This window comes from Triticum dicoccoides, chromosome 6B, assembly GCF_002162155.2.
Source record: "Triticum dicoccoides isolate Atlit2015 ecotype Zavitan chromosome 6B, WEW_v2.0, whole genome shotgun sequence".
Lineage (NCBI taxonomy): Eukaryota > Viridiplantae > Streptophyta > Magnoliopsida > Poales > Poaceae > Triticum > Triticum dicoccoides.
In genome coordinates, this window is record NC_041391.1 from 625,572,747 (window position 1) to 625,582,063 (window position 9,317).

Here is a 9,317-nt window from a genome sequence, read left to right on the forward strand (position 1 = left end):
CGAGACATTTTTCACTCTGGGGATATATTTTGTAAAACCCATAAGAAAAGCGGAAAAAGTCGCAAAAACAAATCCATAAAATGCATAAAGCAGGCAGATAGAATTAAATAACTCAGCTTACTTAAGAAAAACAAATCTACTTGCGCACGGAGAAGGACTGCTCATTACATATCTTACACGCGGGCGGTAATTATACAATACATCACTCAGGATATGCGTACATAATCCTAACATGTTATTTAGGCTAGTGCACTTCTCCAGATCCTACATGATGCGCAAACAGGCTACTTCTCACAACCTATGTACATATCTAAGGCAGAAATGTTGACGACCTCCCTTGCCCTGCCGAGGGCGAGGCGTAGCGAGGTTGGGGACTCGACCTCCTCCTCGCTAATGGGCTCCATACGTGTAGTGTTGCGCAGAGCGGGCGGAGCGGTTGCCAGGGGCGGAGCAACACGTACAGGAGTGGGCGCGAAGGTTGGTGTAGTACGCGCTAGAGTGGGTGCAATGACTTGGTTAAATTCTTCGGTAGAAGGCAGACGACGAGCAGGCGTAAAAGATGCTGATGACGAGACAAAAGTCAGTGGCGGTGCGATTGGTAGGAGATCCCTCCTGTTGGCAGCACAGCCATGAACGGAGTCCATGCGGGTAGCTACGAAGTCGTCCACCAGGTTGTCGAAGGCTGCCTCCAGGGCCCAGAGATACTCAATGAGCATCTCAAAAGCCTCATCTCGTTCTCCTCTGGGGCAGGAGTATGCGTAGTGACATGTGTAAGGCACATGGCACGGAAGATAACGGTAACGACGAGTCCTCATCACGGGGAGGACATCCCTGAGACGAGCTATCGCCTCGCGGGCTGCCATCTGCATAGCATGCCTCTCCGTAGGCATGGCTCTTCCCACGAACCGGAAGCGGCGTAACTCACCACGCCCTCCCTTGAACTGCACCGCGGCCTGGTGCATGGTCAGACTGTCGTTGACTCGGTGCTGGCAGAGTGTGAAGACTGGGCGCACGGATGGCCCCATCGCGACCTGAACGATGAAAGAAAGAAGCTTGACGAACCCATCGGGCACGTTGGCGAAGGTCTGAGACTCGCAGCTATTGTCGGCCATCTACAAAAGTAGGCAAAAATTATGCATGGTCAGATCATAAATTTATGCTGACTGACAGAAAATGACTACCATTGCAAAAATATAAATTAGCTCTATCAGGCTAATAACCAATTAGCGATCGCACCTAGTGGCTTCCTACAGTCAGCCTGGCTCTGGTACCAAGCTTGTCACGACCTGTTTTCCAATAAAAATATTTATTGATAAACCAGTCTTTTGAGTCCAGTATGAGAGAAATCCTCCACACTGGCAGACAAATTCTTGATACAATAAGCAAGTAGCATAAAATATATTACAGGGTCGAACTACGGTTGCTCAACCAAATTATTACAAGCACGCCAATAATCATACATAATGGCGGACAGAACACAGTGGTGTGGAGACATACTACTGACTCAAGGATAGGCTGGTGGTGGAAAAACACAGCGGGGAGAGAAATACAAGACTCTACGTCTGTCATCTCATCGAGCGTCGAGGAGAGGCTCGATGAATTTATTTGGTAGCGGAAGCGGATATAAAACAGTGGCCAAATCCAGGGTCGCACGAGACTGACTGGGACTCCACTAAGTGTCGGACTCGCTATCGAACTCTTCATCCATGAGATCGCCTTCGTCAGCATCTGGCCAAATCAACAAGCCAGTGAGTACTTTGAAAGTACTCGCAAGACAGTTCGGACGTAAGATATAACAAATGCATGCATGGATGCAACATGATTAATTCATTAATGCACAATAAATAAAATTGGCATAATGGGTGAGTAAAAAGGGAAAACGGCGGTAGTCCGCCTGAAATTCCACAGAACATAAATAAGGATCGATCGGGTGTCTGAAGCGACGCCTCGAAGGGTGAACAAATAAAAAAAATAAGGAAATGATGCCACAGTCGGGCATCTTAGCAACACCACATAAAGGGCTTTTAAAAGAAATGCCACGGTGGGACGTCTGAGCGACATCGCAGAAAAGGCTTTAAAAGAAATGCCACAGTCGGACGTCTGAGCGACATTGCAGAAAAGGCTTTAAAAGAAATGCCACAGTCGGACGTCTGAGCGACATCGCAAAAAGGGCTTTAAAAGAAATGCCATAGTCGGACGTCTGAGCGACATCGCAGAAAGGGCTTTAATAGAAATGCCACAGTCGGACGTCTGAGCGACATCGCAGAAAGGGCTTTAAAAGAAATGCCACAGTCGGACGTCTGAGCGACATCACAAAAAGGGCTTTAAAAGAAATGCCACAGTCGGACGTCTGAGCGACATCACATAAAGGGCTTTTATTCACAAGTACATAATACTCATAATAAACATTCAATTCATGAAAACAAACGGGTCAGTCCATCCACAGGAGTGATCATTTAACCGGACTTAGGACTCATGCGATTCACCGGAGTCTCTGTCATCAAGCTGACAATTGATTAGGATAAGAAGGAACGAAACTTGACATGGAAGAGATGATTTGGAGGAATATATGACTCTGCAGAGTTTGTACAAAAATTTTCCCACAGTCAACGGATTTCCGTAGTCACGGAGGACTAGTTCCGTTTACGGTATTTCAGAAGAAAACACAGCTAACCGGTACACACCCATCCTACCTCTCGATGCTAGGAATCACCCTAGTCATCGTCCAAGAAAAACTTTTGAGACGGGGAGATCACAATCTCGAATAGCATGGGATCAAATTTATATACGCGCGCTCTAAGGGGTGCCCCCCTCTTGGTCCCAACCGGAAACACCCATGCCCCCTGACCGGATGACTGGCTTTAATCCAAGGCCATGGAACCATCATCACGGCCTCTCCTCTTTGGTGTGTACCATGAAAGCGGTTTGAAACTTACTAAACCATATTCCTTGCGGAGAACATGTGGTAGTACAAGGAAGGAAATGATAGGTACTGGACCGATATGGTTTGACACTGAAGTCACATAGTCTGGCGTAAGACTGGCATGCTACAACACTGCCGTCGTACCCATCCTCATGCCAACACATGGCCATTCATATTCACATTCATCCACGTATGGATCATCGAACTCACTTACCTCCTTATCACATAAAATAACGTTCATCGGTATACTCACCGGCATGCCATGAAATTAACTAAATGCAAAACATGCCAAGACACTCATCATATCAAAAGTTCAAACATGCTTGCCTGGTTCAGAGTAGTCGGAGCCAAGCTCGGTGAAGTTCGCGGCTCCGTCACCTCCTTCGGTATCTACGGTTTAAAGAAAATATATGCGCTAATGTAAATACCAAGGAGAGCACAGAAGGTAAACCAAATATTTTTCAAATAAATCTGATAAAAAACTAGACAAAATTTTAAAGAGAACAGAAAAAGAATCAATCAAAAATACTTTTCGGACTAAAAGTTATAAGGGTTTTTGTCCAGGGACTTATCTATAATGAAACAGAAGATTTCCAGGGGCTAGTTTATAAAAGCAGAAAACGCTTCGGTAGCGATTACGCCAGCCCGAAGAGAAAACGTATTTGGCAGAAGGCGTTTTCAGATAACGCTTCGTTTAGAAAGGACAGAGAGGCTGACAGCGGGTCCCACTTGTCATGTTTAAATTTTCAAATGGGAGGGACGAGGCTCGTCGGCGCCCGAGAGCTGCTGTGGTCGCCGGCGGCGATCCACGGCGAGGCATGGGGATCAGAGGTTACCAATGTGCTCACCGTGTCCTTCCGCAACGGTGGGTGGTGGTGTTGGTCGCCGGTGAGCAGCACGTCGACGGCGGTCTCAACTCCGGCGGACGGTGGTTCGGGCGTGGATGGAGCTCGTCGGAGAGGGCTGCAAAGATTAAATTGAGGTGAGGGTTAGACTACTGGGTGCAAGAGAGGGCTACGGACGAGGTTTGGGCGCCGGAGGTGGCCTCACCGAAGTGAATCGAGCTGGAGGCCGAGGCGGATCGGGGCGGCCGGAGCTGGGGAAGGAGACCTCCTCGAGGTCCCCCTAGTGGCCTGGCGGGGCTTTGGTGAGGAGTGGTGATGCTGCGTGCACGAGGGTGAGCTCGGGGCCCTTTTTATAGGCGGCCCGAGGCGGTTGCCGTGAACGGAGATTTCCGGCGAGCGATTACGGTGGCGCAGTGCTCGGTCAGGGTGGTTAGGGGGTCGAGCGTCATCACGGAGGTTCAAAGGGTCCGTTTTTGTGCTAAGCTGGCCGGGGTTTGGGTGTTAAGGGCGAGCTCGACGGAACGGGGTGGCGCGGGCCCGTCGGCGGCAGAGAGCGCGCTCCGTGTGTGCTGCGCCACGGCGACGGTGCCGCGTGCGTGCGCTGGCACGGAGAAGGCCCCGCGGAGCCACCAGAGGATTTGGGCGGCGCCGAACGGCGTTGCGCCGCCGTTCTCCTCCCTGTCGACCGTAACGGGGAGCCGGCCGCCGCAATACACGCCGGCGCAGGCGGGCCAGGGCGCCACCGACGCCAGGGTCGCGCCAAGTGCGCGTGTGAAGCTTCGGACAAGAAAGCGAGGCCGCGAGCAACGTGCCAAGTGCACTGTGGCCGCGTGACTGAAACTGTCGAAACTGAAAACTGAATTTTCTGAACTTGAACAGTAACAATGCCCACCAGGTGTTCGACCGAATGATCCAAGCATGTAGGGATTTTTCCTTGAGCTGATTTTTGGTAGAGTGGCTTCTCTTTGCTCAAATAGGCTGCCTGAATTTTGGTGGAATTTTTGGAGGAGTGTAGATATGAATTTCACCAAATTTGGCAAATCTGGTCCAAACTTGCAGAGACTAAATTTTGAAAATTTTGAAAAGAGGAGGAGTGGATCAAGATGGTTCTGGGTTGTGGGTTCAAAGGACAATCCAGGAGAATTGGTTTGAGGTCAAAACTCAATTGCAATAGGGCACTTGTTTGAAAATCTCTCAGGCTCCAAATAATTTTCAGAATTGAATTGAGGGGAAAAATAATTAGAATAAAATCCAAAACCAGTTTGGATTAGTTGGGACAGAGAATTTAGGTTGATCACAAGTTGTAGGGGAGGTTTTGGAGGGGTTTTACCACATGGGCAAGAATGCCAAGTCATGGTGGTTCCAAGATATGAAAAATCCCAAATTTCATGGAGTTTCTTTTTAAAAGAAAAAGGTTAAACTCCCAAAAATAATTTTGAGAGAGAACCAACAGAGAAGAAGTTTCAAAAGTTCAAACACCAAAGTTTGAAGCAAGAACAAAAACCTTGCCAAAGGAAAGAGAGTTTCTTAAGAGGAAGGTTTTCTGGAAAATTTTAAATGGCCTCTTTTCAAAAACCACAAAGTTTTTTTTTTGAAAACCAAAGTAAAATTTTTGGAGTGTCACAACTCACATACATGATTGGATCGAGCTTAATTTGACCATGGGCCGATTATTTGAAGATATGAATCTGATAAAAAAAGGTCCAGGGCATTTGGATGAACAAAAGTGGCACTTTCTTCACAAAGCTTTATTCTGACCAGAAACTTGGAAAAATTCCACAGGGAAAATGGAGCAATGGATTGATGCACAATTTTGTGGAGGTGGTTCATATGGATAAGAGTATTTCCTGGTAAATTAGCAGCTTAAATGATGTAATATAGAATATGGTTGCTTCACGAACTAAATATCTGACCAGAAACTAAGGTTTGGAGCTGTGCACACATAAATGAGTTACATTAGATCAAATTGGGTGGAGAGTGATGATTTGAACAAATGAAGGATGTGGCAAAGTTTCATGTCATTTGGACATGCCTAGAATATACTTCCTTCACAAAGTTTCTTTCTGGGCAGAAAATTTGTAAAATCATTGAAAAATAATTACTAGGCAAATGAGGTTGAACTTTGGCACAGGGCAATGATATGGATAGGAAAAGGTTTCAAAGAAGTTGGTAGTCAATTGGGCAAAGATAAATAGCACTTGCTTCACAAAGTGCCAATTAGGGCAAAATAGGAAAATGATTATTGGTGGATTATTTTTGAACATGGAAATGAAATGTTTTGCTAGATTTGATCAAGATATGACCCAAAAAATTTATGAGAATTATTTGGGAATTTTTGGAGTGATAGAAAGATGGGTTGCTTCACAACCTAGGGCAAATAGGGTTAATACCTTTAATGAAAAAGGCATATTCCCAATAAAAAGAATATTGGGATTTGGGCTTGGATGGAATTGACATGAGCTAGGGATGGTTTTGGGGACGATAGGCCACTATAAAACGTAGGAAGACATGATCTTCCCAAGTTTTGGAACCACATAGCCACAGAGAAGAAAATTAAATCCAGAAATCCAAGAAAATCAAAGGAAAAAAGAAAAGGGAAAAATCCAGGCTGTCACAAACATCGACTTCTAAGCATGTCATACTTTAATGAGTGCTGACCATTACAAAAGATGTGCAAGATTGTCGTGGAATTAACATGTCAGATGTCCTAGTGAGAGGACTTAGTCGTGGAGCCATTTCAACGAGATTAGCTTAAAGGGGTTAAACCGGACAAAGGACACGGGGATTTTATACTAGTTAGGCCCCTTGCGGTGAAGGTAAAAGCCTATGATCCAATTGTGGTGGAATTGATGGGGTCTCGATGATCAGGGAGCGCATCCACTTGGCCTGGTTGTCGAGATGTTGTTTCTTGTCCTTGAACCGCCACCGGGTCATCCCTTTATATACATAGGTTGACGCCTGGCGGTTTACAAAATCTCGAGGCCGCCTTATACATGTGTCCGGCTCGGTTTCTACCTTTCCCTATCTTAAAACACAAGTTACATATCTCATGGCGGTTTATGTCTACGGGCCCTAATCCGCCTTTGGGATTTGGGCCTTCAAGTCTCTGTAATAAAGCGCCATACTCCTTGTCTTCATGGGCTTCAATATGGATGAATCCTTATGAGTGTAAACCGGCCCCTCCTGGGCGGTTTATACTCAGTAGTTATATCCCCAACATTAGGCCCAGATTGATTTGAACCTGTTCATGTCAAGCTTCAACACTTTGAGAAAATTTCTTCTCGAACATCTTCATGTCAACCTTGTAAACCGCCATGACATTATCTTCATGTGAACTTTGTAAACCGCCGTGACATCATCTTCCGAGATCGTAATAAATCGCCATGACGTCACCTTCTTATTAAAACCTGTAAATACTTCCCTTTTATTAATGAACCTCCGAAAACTGAGGCGATAGCTGTGTTAAATATCCATTTTTTGGATTCCCCGATTCTCGCGCCTCTCTCTTATCGCTTCACCTTATAAATAGGACAATGGGTCATTTTCTTTTCCCCCCTTCATGCCTCTTCACCTTGTCTTCTTCCTCGCGTCACCTCAGAATTTGAACATCACCGCCGTCGTCGACCTTCGCCTCTCCTCCAGCGATGGCCGTTGCATCAACCTGATTTGACCAGAGAAACGCGGTGCCTCTCCGCTATCCCTTCAATCTCTGTAAGTTCTCTTTCCTCCTTCCCCAGATCTACTGCTAGGGTTTCGGGGTTCAATGGTGTTCTTCGGTGTTCGTCATCTTTCATTGCTATACCTTGCTGCCACACTAGAACTTGATAAAACTTGTTATTCTCCCTGTGTGGCCGTAGCTATAGTCTATTTTCTCTCATCATAGCATCCCTTCTTCAGTAAATGGATCCCATCTGGAGCTTTGTTGTTCCGCTGTCACCTCTTAGGGTTTTGAAATTTCCCCCCTTTTTCAAACTGCGGTAGATCCATAATTATAATGTCAATTTGCAGAACCTATTTGTACAACACTTAGCAATTTTTCAGATATGTAACCTCCACACCATTGTAGGCAGTTTAACCCTTTAGAAAATGATAATCCACCAGGTACCATTAGCACGTACTTAAACCGCCAACTCGACCTTTAATGTCAGAACCCTGTTTATCAATGCACATACGTTTCATTATCTCCTTCCCCGGCCTGATGCCGGTTTATGCATATCAGTCATAAATTGTAAACCGGTTTTAATCTTCCTTTCCAGCTTGTCATTTGAAATGTCCAAACAGTTCTAAGCTTGCAATTGGGTTCCTTCCCGGGTTACTGAAGAGCAACTGACTGGGTATGTTTTGACTGGCGCTTTAGCGAGAAAAGAAACCATCCACTGGAGGGTCCCCGGTCCAGAAAATCCTCCATAACCCTGGAATGGAGAAGTGATTGCTTTTACTGACCATCTGAATCGAGGGTTTAGCCCGCCCGGATCAAAATTCTTTGATGTTGTGCTTGCTATTTTCTAGATCCACCCTCAAGACATTGGACCAAATTTTGTGTCCAATATATGCAATTTTCAAGTTCTTTGTGAAGTCTATTTGCAAGAGGTGTTGGGGAACGTTGCAAAAACTAAAAAAAATTCTACACTTCACCAAGATCAATCTATGGAGTCATCTAGAAACGAGAGGGAGGAGTGCATCTACATACCCTTGTAGATCACGAGCGGAAGCGTTCAAGACAACGGGGTTGAGGGAGTCGTACTCATCGTGATCCAAATCACCGAAGATCCTAGTGCTGAATGGACAGCACCTCCGCGTTCAACACACGTACGGTTGGGAAGACGTCTCCTCCTTCTTGATCCAGCAAGGGGGAAGGAGAGGTCGATGGAGATCTAGAAGCATGACGACGTGGTGGTGGAAGTAGCAGCAATCTCGGCAGGGCTTCGCCAAGCTCAGCGAGAGGGAGAGGTGGTACGTGGGGAGAGGGAGGCGCCAGGGACTAGGGTGCGGCTGCCCTGCCTCCTCCCTCTTTATATAGGGGGCCTAGGGATGCACTGGCCCCCTAGAGATGCCATCTCAAGGGGGGTGGGGGCGGCCTAGGGGGGGACTTGCCTCCCAAGTCAAGTGGGGCGCCCCCCCACCCCTAGGGTTTCCAACCCCACGCGCAGGGGAGGCCCAAGGGGGCGCACAAGCCCACCAGGGGCTGGTTTCCTTCCCTCTTCAGCCCACGTGGCCCTCCGGGATAGGTGGCCCCGCCCGGTGGACCCCTGGGACCCTTCCGGTGGTCCTGGTACAATACCAGTGACCCCAGAAACTTTCCCGGTGGTCGAAACTGGACTTCCTATATACAATTCTTCACCTCCGGACCATTCCGGAACTCCTCGTGACATCGGAGATCTCATCCGGGACTCCGAACAACTTTCGTGTTACCGCATACTAATATCTCTACAACCCTAGCGTCACTGAACCTTAAGTGTGTAGACCCTACGGGTTCGGGAATCATGCAGACATGACCGAGACAGCTCTCTGGCCAATAACCAACAGCGGGATCTGGATACCCATGTTGG